General features: G+C 40.0%; 1 long non-coding RNA gene across 1 annotated transcript in view; it reads right to left on the reverse strand.

The window, feature by feature from the left end:
• Window positions 1-8,888: 8,888 nt before the first annotated feature.
• The window catches only part of LOC142440803 (uncharacterized), a 44,620-nt gene continuing 36,453 nt past the window's right edge, over window positions 8,889-17,055 (reverse strand). Inside the window, exon 3 of the long non-coding RNA XR_012782889.1 lies at window positions 8,889-8,964. This is a non-coding gene — a long non-coding RNA (uncharacterized LOC142440803). The remainder of the gene's footprint in view (window positions 8,965-17,055) is intronic.

Here is a 17,055-nt window from a genome sequence, read left to right on the forward strand (position 1 = left end):
TGCCAGCAGGGTCAGCACTTCCAGACGAAGACAGATTCATGGGATGACGTGCAAGCTACTTCTTATAAAGGGTCAATGGAAACAGTATAGATAAAAGCAGAACATAGGTTGTATAATGCCATAAGATGAGTCCCTAAAGTTAGAATTCACTGATAAGTCAATTCTGACTCATGACCCCATAAGACAAAATAGAACTGCTCCTGTGAGTTTCTGGGGTTATGACTCTTTTTTTAATAATAATTTTATTGGGGGCTCTTACAGCTCTTATAAAATTCCATACATCAATCATATCAAACATATTTGTACATATGTTGCCATCATCATTTCCAAAACATTTTCTACTGGAGCCCTTCTACTTCCTAAACAAGACAGCATTCAGGAACTAGGGAAACGATGTGTGTTTCGTCGGTGTTATACTGAACCTTTGTTGAATCATCCCTCCCTTATAACCCTTCTGTGGAGGGAATATCCAATTGTCTACAGAGGGGCTTTGGGTTTTCCCTCCAAACCCTCTCATTTGCATCAATATAGTTGTTTGTTTGGGATCTTTTGATACCTGATCCCCTCAACACTTCATGATCACAATGGTTGTTGTACTTCTTCCATGTGGGCTTACTTGCTTCCTTGCTGGATGGCTGCTTGTTTAACTTCAAGCCGTTAAGACCCCAGATTCTAAATATTTTGATAGCTGGGCACCATCTGCTGTCTTGACCACCTTTGCTTATGCACCCATTTTGTCTTCAGCGATCTTATCAGGAAGGTGAGAATCAAAGAGTGTTAGGTTATTAGAACAAAGTGTTCTTGTGTTAAAGGGAGGCTTTGAGTAGAGGCCCAAAGTACATCTGCTATCTTAATACTTAACATCAGAAATAGACGTACATTAGTCTCTATACTGCTCATTATAAATTAGTATATTTACATATATACATGTCTATAGCTATACCTCTATAAATAAATAGCTCTTGTCTCCTGTTTCTTTCCTCTATGTCCTCTCACCTTCCTCCTGTCCCACTGTCATGCTGACCCTCCATTCGACTCTCAGCAATTCCTCTCAGATACGTTGCACTTGATTAAACCCATCAGGCATTATACATGCTCCTCGCCATCAATTTTAGATCTTTTGTTGTTCGTTTATCCCTGAGTTTGTTGACTCCCCACTCTCCTTCCCCACCCATTCTGCTCCCATGTCCCCCCAGAACTGCTGGTCCTATTGTTTTCTCCTTGGGATTGTTCATCCTATCTATCTTATATAGATAGACATAGGGCAAAACAGAGCAAGAAAAAAAATAGTTCCAAGTCTGTCTGCTGACCCTTATGTATGGTCGTCCGATCAAGTCTGGTGAGGTGCCTGACCTTGTCCCCCAAATCATAAGTCTATTTTCAGGATTTCTCAGGGACTTGGTTACTTTGCTCCCCTTGCTGTCCTGTTGCACTCCCTTTGCTTCCCCCCCGCCTCACTGCGTATGGACAGACCAGGCACACTTTCCGCACAATGTCTCCAGTGCTGTCCCCAGTAGCGCTATGGGTCAGTGAGGGAATCTCTATCTCATGGTAGGACCCGCCCTCTGTGTTTTGGCTGCTCTAACCAGGGATGTACCATGAAGAGGTTTTCTCCTCCTCCTCCTCCTCCTCCTCCTCCTCCTCCTCCTCCTCCTCCTCCTTCTTCTTCTTCTTCTTCTTCTTCTTCTTCTTCCCTCCCACCTCCCTCCCTCCCTCTCTCTTTCTCTCCCTCCCTCCCTTTTTCTCTCCCTCCCTCCCTCACTTTTAGTTCACTCCCATGACTGAAGCTATAATGCCTTATAGGAGTAGAAAGCCTCATCTTTCATCCAAGGAATGGTTTCAAACCATTACACCACCAGGATGCCTTCAGATTAAAGGGAACTCAAAATGTGATTGATAGCATGCTGCTTCTGTAAGGTAAAGCTAGCCTTGATAAAGTGGCTGCAGTAAACCTTATGAGAGCTTCATTTACTGATGTAGCATGACTCAAAATGAGAAGAAACAGCTACAACCATCAACTAATAATCAGAAAGAATAGATGCCGACTCACAGCAACTCTATAGGAGAAGGTAGAACTGCCCCTGTGAGTATCTGACATTGCAATTCTTTACAAGAGTAGAAAGCCTAGTCTCTCTTCCAAGGAGCTGCTAGTGGATTAGAACTTCTGACCCTGCAGTTACCAGCCCAATATATAACCACTACACTGCCAGGACTCCTAGTACACACAGACAAGGAACTGCAATTTGTTGTGTTGTGCCTAGGATTGCTGTGTTAGAACAGATTCAATGACACCTAACAAAAACAATAACGTATCACACAAAATAATTTTGTTTTATAATTACATAGAGCACTACCAGGGCTCCATATAATTTATAGATAGGTAGCTTTATATTTATATATAAAAATATTTCATATTTTTATAAAATAATTATACATGTATGTACATATCACTATTAAAGAAGTCTACATAGATGTTGCTAATGTGTGTTAATGTGTCAATTATATATGAAAGAATTTCCCTAAAATGTGCCAAGGTTTTACACAGCAACATGTCAATATGTACATATGCATTTTAGTAATCTTTTATTACAATCAATGGTTCATTCAAGAACATTTATATTTTTATTCAACTTCATTTTCACTCATTCACAAACACATTATTAAAACATATTATGTATTAGGAACTATGTTGTATATCCTGATGTAAACTCCCCTAAGGTACAACTCTTGTGCACAAAGAACCTTGGATATCATATGGAGAGAAGTTCCTTCACAACCTGATGGATGCCTTGATAGGTTTATGCCCAGCATCCAGGAGAGGAGAAACTGAGATCTTCCCAAAGGTCACCTCAGCAGGAACTGTATTTTCAAGGATGAATTGACAAGAGGGAAGAGTTGATATGATGGGAGGAGGGAAGAGTAAGGGCATTCATGCAGAGGGAACCACATCTTGCTACTGCACCAGAACATAGGTCTTCCTGACATGTTTATGCTCAAAGAATAATGATTATACTGAAGAATGATTGTCCATGAGGCTATAGAGACAAGACTTATGTTGTTAGTTTGTAGTTAGATGCCATCGAGTTGTTTCCAACCGATAACAACCCTATGCACAAGAGCACTTAAAACACTGCCCCAGGCCAGCACCGTCCTCACAATGGTTCCTATTCTTCAGCCCATTGTAGCCACAATATCAATGCTCTGCCTCAAAGATCTTCCCCTCCTTCATTGGCCCTCTGCTTTACCAAGCATGATGTCTTTCTCCAGGGACCAGTCTCTTAGACCACACATCCAAAGTATGTAAGACTAAGTTTCGCGATCCTTGCCCCTAAAGAGCTCTCTGTCCATACTTCTTAAACAGATAAGTCTGTCCTTTTAGCAGTTCATGGTACTTTCAATATTCTCCTCCAGCATCACAATCCAAATGCATCCATTCTTCTACAGTCTTCCTTATTCAATGTCCAACTTTCACATGCATAAAAGACACCTGCTTAAGTCGAGTATACTTTAGTCCTCAAAGTAACATCTTTGCTTGTCAATGCTCTAAAGAGGCTTGTGCAGCAGGTTTACCTAGTGCAATTCTTTTGATCTCTTGACTGCTGCCATATGCACATAAGCACTGATTGTAGATCCAAGCAAGAAAAAAAATCCTTGACAATTTCAATCCTTTCTCCATTTATCCTGATGTGATTTATTGGGCCACTTGTGAGGATTTGGGTCTTCTTTACATTGAGTTGTCATCCATACTGAAGGCTGTAATCCTTGATCTTCATCAGCAAGTGCTTCAAGTCCTTCTTAATTTCAGCAAGCAAAGTTGTGTTAGGTACATAGTGGTACATAGTGTTATGTACATAGGTTAATAAGCCTTCCTCTAATCCTGATACTGTGCTCTTCATAAAATCCAGCATTTCCGATGAATTGATCAGTATGCAGATTGAATAACTAAGGTGAAATAATACAACCCTGTCACACGCCTTTCCTGATTTTAACCAAGCACTCTTCTCTTGTTCTGTTTGCACAACTGCCTCTTGATCCATGTACAAGTCCCACATGAGCACAATGAAGTGTTCTAAAATTTCCATTCTTCTCAAGGTTATACATAGTTTGTTATTATCCACACAGCATAGTCAATATAGCCTTAGTAATAGTCAACAAAACACAAGTAAACATCTGTCTGGTATTTTCCGTTTTCAGCCAAGATCTCTCTGACACCAGTCATAATACGCCTTGTTCCATATGCTCTTCTGAATCCAGCCCGAACCTCTGGCAGCTCCCTGTCAGTGTACTGGTACAGTCATTGTTAAAGGATCTTCAGCAACATTTTACTTACAAGTGATACAAATGATCTTATTCTATAATTTGAGCATTCTGTTGGATCATCTTGCTTTGCAATGGGTAATGGGTACAAATATGGATCTCTTTCAGTCAGTTGGACAAGTAGCTGTCTTCCAAATTTCCTGGCATAAACTGGAGAGTGCTTCCAGTGTTTCATCAGTTTGCTGAAACATTTCAATTAGTAGTACATTGATTCCTGGAGCCTTGTTTTTGGCTAATGCTTTCAATGCAATTTGAACTCCTTTCTTCAGTGCTATTGGTTCTTGCACATATGCTATCTCTTGAAATGGTGGACGTTAACTAGTTCTTCTTAGTACAGTGACTGTGTATTTGCATTTTTTATGCTTCCTGTGTCATTCAATATTTTAGCCACAGACTCAAAATTGCAACTGAAGGCTTGGATTTTCTCTTGACTTATTTCAGTTTAAGATATGTTGAGAATGTTCTTCACTTTTGGTCTTCTAACGCTAAGTTTTTGCAGTTTTCATTATAATATTTGGCTTTGTCTTTCAAGCTGCCCTTGGAAGTTTCCTGTTCAGCCCCTTGATGTCATCCTTTCTTCCATTTGCCTTCGCTACTCTATAATGAAGAGCGAGTTTCAGAGTTTCTTCTGACATCCACTTTGATTTTTCTTTCTCTCCTGTCTTTGTGCAGACTTTGTGCATTCTTCACAAATGATATTCTTAATGTACACTCACAGCTCATCAGGTATTTGTCTTTAGTGTTTAATGCCTCAAATCTGTTTTTGAGATGTTCTCAAAATGCAAGTGGGATAGACTCAAGGTCGTATTTTGGCTCCCATGGAATTGTTTTAATTTTCTTCAAATTTAATCTGAACTTTCAGTGTAATTGATGATCCATTCCACAGTTGGTCCCTGGATGGTTTTAACTGCTCATATCAATCTTCTCCATCACTTCTTCCCATGGATGTATTCAATTTGATTTCTGTGTATTCCATTTAGAGAAGTCCACCTGTGTAGGCACCTTTGTGTTGGTGGAAAAGATATTTGCTATGAACAAGTCATTGGTCTTGCAAAATTCTATCATGTGACCTCTAGCATTATTTCTATCACTAAGTCCGTATTTTCCAACCAATGTTCTTTCTTCTTTGTTTTCACATTTTGCATTTCACTTGCTGATAATTGTCAATCCATCTTAATTGCATGTTTGATCAATTTCAGACCAAAGCCCATTGGTCAAATTCTTCATTTTCTCCATCACAAGCTTTTGTAGGTGGTGAATAAATTTGAATAATAGTTGTATTGACTGGGCTTCCTTGAAAGCAAATAGATATAATCCTATCACAAGACAACATTATGCTTCAAGACTGATTTTTAAATATATTTTTTAACAATGAATACAGCGCCATTTTTCTTGATTATGTCATTGTCAGCATAGTAAACCAAATGATTTTACCAGGCCATTTCAGTTCGCTGATGCCTAAGATATGAAGCATTATTTGTTCCTTTTCATTTTCGACCACTTCCAATTTTCTTAGATTCATACTTCGCACATTTCAAGTTCCAAACATTAACAGAGTTTTGCAGCTGTTTTTCTTACCTTGAGTCATGCCCCATCAGTCAGTAAAAATCTCTCAGGCTCCTTCCCACAGGCTTTACCCTACTCAATGTCCCTATGATCAATTCCACTTCAAAAAACAGCTCCTCATCAGTCACTCTAGAGTGCCCTCTGGCCAGAAAGACCCATCCTCCAGCACTACCAAAAATGCTCTGCTTCCACTCATTAGGGCTTCAGTAGCTGACAAGGTTTCGAAGTTATGCATAAGGTTTTCAGAGCTTCTTCCTGTGAAGTGAGCAGCTGATTCCTTCTTCATTGTCTGTTCTTAGTCTGGAAACTCCACTGAAACCTGTTCTTTTGGGTGACCCTGCTGGCATTTGAAATACCAATGACCACATTTCCAGCCTCACCGCAACACACATGCCACCACAGTATGACAAACTGGCAGACAAGTCATGACAGTAACAGATGCAGATGCTAAAACACCATTAAAGGAATAGAGCAGAAAATACTGTATCAATTTGAGTCACCAAGTTTTATCTACTCAGACCAAGGAACACACACACTTCATAGCCCACAGGGTGCAGCAGTGAACCAAGAAACAACTTATTACATAGGCACGCTATGTTGCACTCTTAACTCAGCAACCTAGCCTCAAACTCAAAATCTAAACATAGTCAGCATATAACCAGATGCTTAAGCCATGTGGTAAGGGCGTCTGGTAAGAGTGCATAGAAGAACAAAGGCTAAGTACAGACTATTGGGGTTCACTATTGAAAGACTGTCAACCAGTAGAGACTCTAAAAACAGAGAGAGAGAAAGAAAGGCAAGGTTTGGCTTGGATTTTTAAGGAAAGAGGGAAAAGATTTGAAGGATCAACTGCTACATTGAAAACAAGACAAAAATAGTTATTATTTTGGCAATGCAGTTGTGTTTTGAGAAAAAAGTTGAATATATTATATATGATTATATATATATATATATATATATATATATATATATAATTTTAACTGTTAGACTTTATATCAACTGCATGGTAACTGAATGGAGTTAGGGGTGGGGTCCAAGCTCTCAATCAGGGCATGGCACAGTGATGCCTCCTTGGAAATGTGGCCTTTTTATAAGAGACACTGAGAACTTCTCTCTCTCTCTGATGCCTCATTTCCTTCCTGCCTGCTTGGTTTCTTCATCTGGCTCCTGGAACTGCCAATGTGCCCTGCCATTCTTGGGATCTGCCGGTGCCCTGCTAGGTCCCTATGGACCTTGGGCCCATGCAACTCTGTGCCCATCAGCCTGTGATTTCCCAGCTTCCCACTTCACCTCCTGCTTCATCCTCTAGTAGCTGCACAAATCTGGAGAGAGCCCCAGCTAGTATCTGATCCATGGACTTGAATTGGGCTGGCTGATTTCATGATTTAAAATTCTTTCTTGTTATAAAGGTGTGTCTTATATATATATATATATGAGTGTTTTTTAAAGAAAATTCCGTCCGACAAATAATTAACTGAAATGTTTCAAGGTGACAATTTCATACTGAAAATCATCATTGGGTTTTAAATCAATAAGAGCACTGAACATTCAAGTGATTGTGCTCCCCCAGAAGAATCAAGGTGGGACTACTTTTTATAAGTGAGGTGCTTCATACGATATCACTAATTGGGGCTCTAGAGGCAGACCTTGAGATGGAACAGAAGAGGTTGATTGGACCGGATCAATATTGTGAAAGGAAGGGGAGGAAGAAAGATTGAACATTGGGAGAGCTCTAGAGCAAGAACTCCCTATGAGGAGGAACTGTCTGAACCTTTATACATTTGTCTTACTCATTCTGGAAACCAGCTGTCCTTAAGTGGGCATGACATCGTCAGGCAGCTTTCTATAGCTGAGGTAAACCGTAAGCGGGGCATCTGAGTAATATAACCCATGTCAATCACACATTGATGACATGGCCTTTGGCCAAACATGTGGAGCAGCTATGAGAACTGATAGTCAAAGGAGCTAATTATTAGTTCTTTGCTTCAATATTAGCATTATAGAGGCCTTTCTCTATTAACACACATATGAAACAATTTCCAATGAGAGAAAGACATTCAACTGCGGATGGTCCTCCCACACTGCTTATGAGGGCTCGGAACTTGGACCCTAAAAGGATGTCATACTCAGATTGGCTTTAGAAATTAAATGCTGGCTGTATTTTACAGCTTAAGAAAAAGACAGACAAGAAATTAAAGTAGCAGACCTTAAAGCAGGTGAACAGTTTCAACAATATCTGAAACAAAATTGTGATAACATAGGTTGAGAGGAAGATCATTTGATAAACATGATGCCCCCAAAAAGGTCTCTATAATTGGACAGCGCTGAGAAAATAGAATGAGGAAATTACATTTGGTCCTATTTTGCATGTATGCATTCACATCTCCTTTGCAAAATAAATTTCCTCTGTGCCAGATGTAATTAGGTGCTGGGATGAAACTGCCTTAATATTCTGCATATTTGATGAGGGCTGCCACCAGCTGTCGGATCATGGACTCTGATCTCACGCACAATGAAAACATCAAAGACATCTGTGGTTTACCCTGAATTAGTGTCAGAACCAGGCCTCTCTCTGGTATTGTGTAACCATCTTGGCTGTTTGCATAACTAACAAGGCAACCTCCAGACCTTGCATAGCACGGCATAGGGCTTGGAATCACACCTCAGTTCCTGACTTCTTAGCTTTGGCTTTGGGAAAATTCTTTAAATTCTCTCAAAATGCCATTGGAGGGGGGAGGGGAGAAAGGAATGGAAATAGTAATAATCCTGTGCCTATTTTATCAGGTTATTTTGAACATCAATCAAGATAATGTACCAAAAAGTCTCCAATGCCTGACAAGCACTCAGTAAGTGTTAGCGACCTTCCCTCCTTCGCCCAGTGTCCTTCACTAAGAAGCAACCACTGCAGTGGCTTTCGAACAGTCATCTGCCGATCAAGAATAGGTCTGTCCAAGCCCTCCATTATGTTTAAAGTCCCTGTATACTGCATACACCCAGAATTCTTACCTGAACTCTTAAAAGTTATGGAGACCTCTCGAAGTCTTCCCTTGAAAGCAATGAAATCCTCTTCATTACTGTGACCTGTGGTAAAGGAGACCTTTTATTGTCTTCTTAAAACCAGGTACTTACCATCCAACTGCCACCAAGTGATTTGTAGTGATGTTTTCAACCGCCAGTAACTGAAAGCTTGACTCAATTGCCTAAAGCACTGGACATTTATTTCCACGCATAGCAGGAGGTCCACAGACAGACAGCTCCAAGACTGCTGTGTCCTTGACTCATCGCCTCATCAAGGAACCAGGTACTTCCCAGATTTCTGCTCTGCCATGCCCAACATGTTGACTTTATCCTCAGGCTAGCTCCCTCGCGTTTGCAAAATGGTTGTTACAAATAAACAATTATAACTTTTCTTTCTGGGTCTCTTTTTCAGAAAAACACTTGCCTCAGAAGCCTTATATTCATGAGCTGGCCTCAAGTCTCAATGGCCACAACTGTATCATACTCATTTCTAAACAGGCAATAATATAAATGTTTGGTGATTTCCATAACTGGCTAGGTGAAGCAAGCATCCACATGGAGGAGGATACGTTATCTGCTTAAAATCAATATTCTGTAACAAAAAAGGATGGTAATTTTAAAAAATTATTTCCTACAATACCTATTCAGTATACACAACTACTTCAGGATTGGAAAAGCAAGGCCCTGTTTTTCTTCTAATGTTCCAGAAAATAAAATACCACTATTAAAGTATAAATAGAAAAAAATATTTACTTATAATAAAATTAATCAAGTCAGAAGAATATTGAAAATACCATGGAGTGCCAAGAGACCAAACAAATCTGTTTTGCATAGAAGCGAGGACAACAAAACTTGGTCTCACGTACTTTCTGGTTGTCAGGAGAGACGGCATGCTGAAGTAGAAGGGCAGTGGAAAAAGAGGAAGATCGTTAAGGAAAAGGATTAACACATGAGCTCAAACATAACTATTTTGGTGAGGAAGGTGCAGGACCAGGCAGTGTTTCGTGCTCTGTGCTGAGGTGACTCACAACTACCAAATAATTGATCAATTGAGAGATAATATTTAGTCGTATGCATTTGTCATGGATAGCAGCTAGCGTCTGCTCTGTCAGTACTCATGCCATTCCATCCATTAAATCTTGGACAAAGTGATCAAACTGTAAGTTCAATTAGAGTGAGAGCTAGGTTAGCGACACTCCCTACTGTATCTTTCAGACCTAGCATAATGGCCAGCGCGTGGCAGATACGTGCTGAACAAATAACTGATATTAAGAAGACCAGAAATACAAGACACTAATTAGACTTCAGCAGTAACTCTATTTGCTCAGGTTGCTGTCCCTGCTGTCCTCTACTGCTTATCCCTGAGGCTACCTAATGGGTCACTGTGCATCGGGATCCACTGAATGGCAGTGGGCTTCGGGGGTACTACTATCCTTAGGAGCCCTGGTGATACAGTGATTCCCTGCTTGGCTGGTAACTGAAAGGGCGACAGTTCAAATTCACCAGTCACTTACTTTGGAGAAAGGTGTAGCAGTCTGCCCCCAAGATTACAGCCTTGAAAACCTTGTGGAGTACTATGAGTCAGAAGCAATTCAAGGGAAAGTGGGGCAGGGCACTCTTCTTCCAGTGACAGGTTCCTCTGTGCTGGTTCGTCTGGACCTGCACTGATTTTCTCCAGTTGTTTCTTGCTGCATGGACTAGGACAGACACCTAAATTTGTATCTTAAGTTGGAGCCTTAATAATGATACTTGACTGTTGCCTATCATATGTGTGTTAAAATATATTAAAATATATATACTAAAATGCCATTTTGGCCATTTTTAAGTGTATAATTGAATGACGTCAATTATATTCACCATGTTGTGGAACCATCACCGCTATTGGTTTCCAATAGTTTTATCACCCCAAACACAAAGTCAGTATTCCTCAGGCAACAAGCCCCCTTCTCGCTCTCTCCTACTCCTTCCTCGCTCACTGCCACCAAGTCCATGCTTACTCACAGTGACCCTATAGGACACCGGAGAACTGCCCCTGTGAGTCAGAACCGCCCCTATGAGTTTCAGAGACTATACCTCTTCATGGACGTAGAAAGCCCAATCTTTCTCTAGCTGAACAGCTAGTGCCAATCGCTGCCCAATGAGTAACCACTACACCCCCAGGACTTGTCTCTCTCCAGACACTAGCAACCACAAATATACTCTGTCTCATGCAATTCTCACTCACTGCCATCGAGTCAATGCTGACTCATGGTGACCCAATAGGACAGGGTGGAACTGCCCCCGAGGGTCTCTGAGACTGTAACTTTATGGGAATGGAAAGGCCCGTCCTTCTCCCTTGGAAGGGCGCTGGTGGTTTCAAGCTGCTAACTTTGCGTATCACATTCCAATGCTTAACCACTAAGTCACCAGGGTTCCTTTATCTAATTCTAGATATCTCCTGTAAGTGGAATCATACAATATTTGTCCTTTGGTGATTGGCTTAGGTCATATAGCATACGTTTTTCAAGGTTTGTTCATATTATGACATATATTTAGAGCTGATTAATATTCCTTTGTATGTGTATACCATATTTTGTTTATCCACTCATCTATTGATGGACACTTGGCTTATTTCTATCCTTTGGCCATTATAAAAATGCTGTAGTCAATATTGGTATAAGCCTATCTGTTTGACTTCCTGCTTTCAAGTCTTCGGGGTATAGATCTAGTTTCTTGGAGCACCAGTGCATTGTGGTTACTGCTGGACTGCTAATCACAAGGTCAACAGTTTGAAACCAGCAGCCATTCTGCGGGAGGGGAAGATGAGGCTTTTTACTCTGGTAAAAAGTTACAGTCCCAGAGACACCCAAGGTTGTTCTAGAGTATCAGCTTAAGGGCAGTGCGTTTTGGGTTGGTATGTAGCTTCCTACTTTCATCCCTACGCCACCTCTAAATTCTGCTTTAGCTAATGTCCTGCAAGTCTGCAAGCCCCCAGCCTTGTTTTAGGTTCTCAACCAGTTGCCATAAATTATTTAATCTTAGATTCTCTGACTCTAGTCATAGTTCGCCATGCTTTTCTTGAGTAGCTTCCATGCAGAAACAGGTCAGAGTATTTCCTAATTTCTTTATTTTAATGGTGTCAATATATAATGCCATGAGATCTTGCCAGCTCTTTCTCAAGCAGTCCCATCTGTCCCAGAACCTAACTCAGCAGCCTAACTTTAATAGGACATCCTATTTTGAAACCTATGTTATAATTTAAACTTGTTTTTAAGCTACTCCCTTAAAGAGTGACAACTTTGGAAACCCACAGAGGCATTCCACCTTGTTTGACAGTGCCACTCACGATGAATCCGCTTCGACTCGATGGCAGGGAGGGTGTGTTTGCTTGGTTTGTCTTTCACATAGCTTTATACATTTTTTAAAAATCCATTCTCTTTTTACAGTGAGATTTTTAAAAACAACAAATACCACATATTCATAGATGACTGTCTCCAAATTTTTCAAAGGGTTCAGAAGCAAGCCCAGGTTCTGCCATATTCTACAGAAGCACTCTCTGGCTCAGTTCCATTTTGACTCTGTCTCTCTCTCTCTCTCTCTCTCTCTCTCTCTCTCTCTCTCTCTCTCTCTCTCTCTCTCTCTCTCTCCCCCTAAACAATGGGATAGACCTGGAACTAATCACATCTCCTCACCGTCCATGACTCACCTCCAGAAGTTGCTGTACCACTTCTGAAAGTTCAATTGTCAAATAATAAACTGAAACTCCAGTCACCTTTGGTGCAGCCTCGTATTCCATTCTCTTTACCTCCCACTCTGGAGTATGATTTAGTTACTCATTAATTTTAAACGAGTTTCATAGAAGAAAGAAGGAAAGATTTCTTGGTAATGTGGACTGACAATTCTAGAAGCACTAACAAGGGAAGTCCTGAAACCTTTTTCCTATAATCCCTAATGAAGAGCAAAAGCAAACGGGTCCTTTTGAGAAATAGTTTTAAAAAGTGGTGGGAGATTTGAAATGGCTGAGGCATCACCTAATTCATTCTATGCTTTTGTAATTTAATAAAAGACTAATAATTTAAAAGAAGAATCAAAAGTGTATCGACAGGGTGGGTGAGTCCTACCTTCCCTTAGTTTTTTAACCACCAACTTAGGCTAATTACACACTTCCTTTGCTCAGACCCTCGTAAGATGTCACCCGGAGTCCTCATACAGTGTTGACCAGTGCACAAGTTACTATGGAGTACGCGATAGCTCCACTTTTCAGTAGCATAAAAAGATTTCCTGATGAGGCTAAAATGCAGGATGTAGTCCCCCTCATGTACTCCGTCTATCATTCTTCCATAGGAGGAGAAAGAGACATGAATATAGTTTTCTCAAGTGTCTCGTTAAATTGCAACAGAATTGTCTTTGACACAAACATAATTTTCATACTTGTCTTTTCTACACAATTGACAGAAGCAATCACATGCTTTCTTATATTGCTGACATTTACTGAACATCACAGCAATTTTTATTCTTACAGATAAAGACCATTTTTAATTCATACTTTCTTTTTCTAAAAAACATTTTATTAGGGACTCATACAACTCTTATCGCAATGCATACATACATCAATTGTGTAAAGCACATCTGTACATTCTTTGCCCTCATAATTTTCTAAGTATTTGCTCTCCACTTAAACCCTTTGCATCAGGTCCTCTTTTTTTTCCCCTCCCTCCCCGCTCCCTAATTCGTACTTTTTTTTTTCTCTTTTCTTCTTTTTCATTTTATTAGGGACTCATACAACTCTTACCACAATCCATACATATACATACATCAATTGTATAAAGCACATCCATACATTCCCTGCCCCAATCATTCTCAAGGCATTTGCTCTCCACTTAAGCCCCTTGCATCAGGTCCTCTCCTAATTCGTACTTTATGCAGGCTTACTTATAGTAACTTTATCACTAAGGAAAAAAATTGCCTTTGAGTCAATTCCAACCCTATATAGGATATTTTAATTGTTTATTAAAATAGTTATATTATGACATAATCTACATATCATACGATTCAATAATGTCAAGAAGAGCTGCACAATTATTTATTACCACAGTCAATTTTAGAACATTTTTTTTCTTTCTTGCATTGCTTGCTATTAGCTCCATTTCTCCCCAACCTCCCTTGATATACCTCCAAGAAACAAGCCAGTTACTGCCTCTATAGATTCACCTATCCTGAATTTCATATACCAAAAAACATACAAAAAGAAAGTTAACAAGAGTAGCAAAATAAAATAAAGAAAAAGCTCAATTGAAATGAAATATAAAATATTAAAAACTAAAGGAGATATGAAATAATAGTGTTAAATTTTAACCTACCTACATCTGCCATAGTCCACGTTCCAGAGCCCTCTGCATGGTAGCAAAGGTATTCACATCCCTGGTCTGCGTGGAGTAGGGAATAACCAAAGACTTTGTCCATGTGCATTTCCCCTTCACTTTTTAAATTTTAAACTGATGCAACTTTTAAGTGAGTCAAAAGGGGGATCAAACAACTATATCTACAGTAATTGTCTCTACAGGGCTCTCTGCCTGATAACAAGGCATGTTATCTATAGTCAGAGGGAATTTATCAGAGACTTAATCTACCTGTAAATCCTACACATGGATTTTGGGCTTCCACTGTAATCCATAGCCTTTAGCAAACTAGATGTTCACAATTTAAAATCTGATCGCATTCCCTCCTTCATATTTGGATTACGGTACTTATAATCCTTGGATCACAGGTGTTGGTGTGTTTCTTCCATGTGGACTTAGTTGCCATCTCACTTAGATGGCTGCTTGTTTGAAGACAAGCCTTTAAGACCCCAGATGCTATCCTTTCTGATAGCTGGGCACCATCTAGTTTCTTTACCACACTTTGCTATTGAATCCATATCTTCGCTGATCTCTTCATGAAGGTCAATATCAAGCAGGGACATGCCAAAATAACTAATTGCTCTTGGATTAGAGCTAGAATTAAATGCAAACCCAAGATCCATTCATATATCCCTGATTTATATATATTTTCCTCCCAATAGAAATGTACATGCCTTCTCCAAGACATAAAGGCTTCCCTCCTCCCATCTTGACTTGAATTTCTAATAAGTTTCATTTATCACTGTCCCAGAAGTGTCTGTTGAGTTGTATTAGTTTAAAATTTTAAACGTGAAGTGAAAATACACTGCCCATGGATAAAGCCTTCAGAGAATCCCTACTCCACTTAGACCAGGGGTGTGAACAGCTTTGCTATCAAGCAGAGTGCCTTGGAATGTGGATTATGGCAGATATACTTAGGTTAAAATTTGACACTTCATCATTTTATCTCCTATTTGACCCATTTTAAAGTTGTTTTAGCACAATTTTGTATGGCAGCAACTAAATTGTCATCTCCATCTCCCCCCGCGGTAAAAGGCTGACCCCAGCGGAAGTGAGGTTTTTCAGATGTACATCGAGAGGGCGGGGATGCATGCTTCCTGGCCACTGGGCTGGCTCTCTTGGGAGTTACTTGGCAGATCTTATTAGTGGAGTGCATGACCTGGGAGCAGCAGACTGCCTTCTTCTTGGTGCTTATCCTTATCATTGTGGGATCATACAATATTTATCCTTTCATGATTCACTGACTTCACTCAGCAGAGTAGTTTCTAGGTCTCTCCATGTCATGAGGTGTTTCATAGTTTCTTCTCTGTTTTTTTAAAGATGTGTAGTGTTCCATTGTGTGTATGCACCAGAATTTTCTTATCCATTCTTCTGATGATGGGCATATGGGCTGTTTCGAGCTTTTTGCCATTATGAATTGTGCTGCAATGAACATGGGAGAGCATATGTCTGTTTGTGTTCTGTCTCTTATTTCTTTAAGGTATTAGACCAAAAAAATGTATTACTGGGTCACCTATATAGGGTTTTTGAGACTATAAATATTTTCCGGAACAGACAGCCTCTTCTTTCTCCCTCAGAGTGGCAGGTGGGTTTGAACTGCCAACCTGTGATTAACAGCCCAACAGTTACACCACAGTACCTCTAGAATTCCTTAAACTTCCATTTTGTTGTTGCTATGTACCATTGAGTCATTTCCAACCAATAGTCACCCTATGTGCAACGGAATGAAGTATTACCTGGTCCTACACCATCGTCACAATTGTTCTTATGCTTGAGTTCATTGCTGCAGCCACTGTCCCAATCCATCTAATTGAGAATTCCTCTCTTTTGCTGTCCCTCTACTTTACCAAGCATGGTGTCCTCCAGTGACTAGTCTCTTCTGACAATGTATGCAACGTACTAGAGACCAAGTTTTGCCATCCTTGCCTCTGGCCTTACTTCTTCCAAGAGAACTCTGGCCTTACTTCTTCCAAGACAGATCTGCTTGTCTTTTTGGCAGTCCATATTATTTTCAATATTCTTTGTAAGCACCACAATTCAAATTAATCAATTCTTCTTCAGTCTTTCTTATTCAATATCCAACTTTTACATGCCTATGTGGACATGGAGAATATCATGGCTTGGGTTGAGTGCACCTTAGTCCTTAAAGTAACATCCTTGTTTTACAATACTTTTCTGAGATCTTGGGCAGCAGATTTACCAGTACAATGCTTCTTTTGCCATCCCGATTGATGCTTCCATAAGCATTGATTGTGGAAGCAAGACAAAATCTTTCACAACTTTAGTCTTCTCTCCATTTAATCATGATATTACCTATTGGTCGAGTTGTGAGGTTTGTTTTGTTTTGTTTTACATAGAGTTATTATTCATACTTTAGGCTTCAGTCCTCAATTTTCATCAGCAAGTGGCTCACTTTCAGCAAGCAAGGTTGTTAATAAGGCTTCCTCCAATCCTGATGCTGAATTTTTCTTTTGTACAATCCGGCTTCTCTGATGATTTTCTCAGCATACAGATTGAATAAATATGGTGAGAGAATACAACCAGTTGACTGTGGAACATCAATTGTTCAGACATAAGTGCAGTATACTCACTGTTATTGAGTCACTATTGACTCATAGTGATACCCTGTGTGTTTCTGAGACTGTAACAATGTACAGGAGTGGAAAGCCTAGTTTTTCTCCCACAGAGTTGCTGGTGGTTTCAACTGCCAAACACGCAGATTGCAGCCTAATGCTTAACCACTATACCACCAGGGCACCTAAGTTCAGGATAAAGC

This window comes from Tenrec ecaudatus, chromosome 2 (assembly GCF_050624435.1).
Source record: "Tenrec ecaudatus isolate mTenEca1 chromosome 2, mTenEca1.hap1, whole genome shotgun sequence".
NCBI lineage: Eukaryota > Metazoa > Chordata > Mammalia > Afrosoricida > Tenrecidae > Tenrec > Tenrec ecaudatus.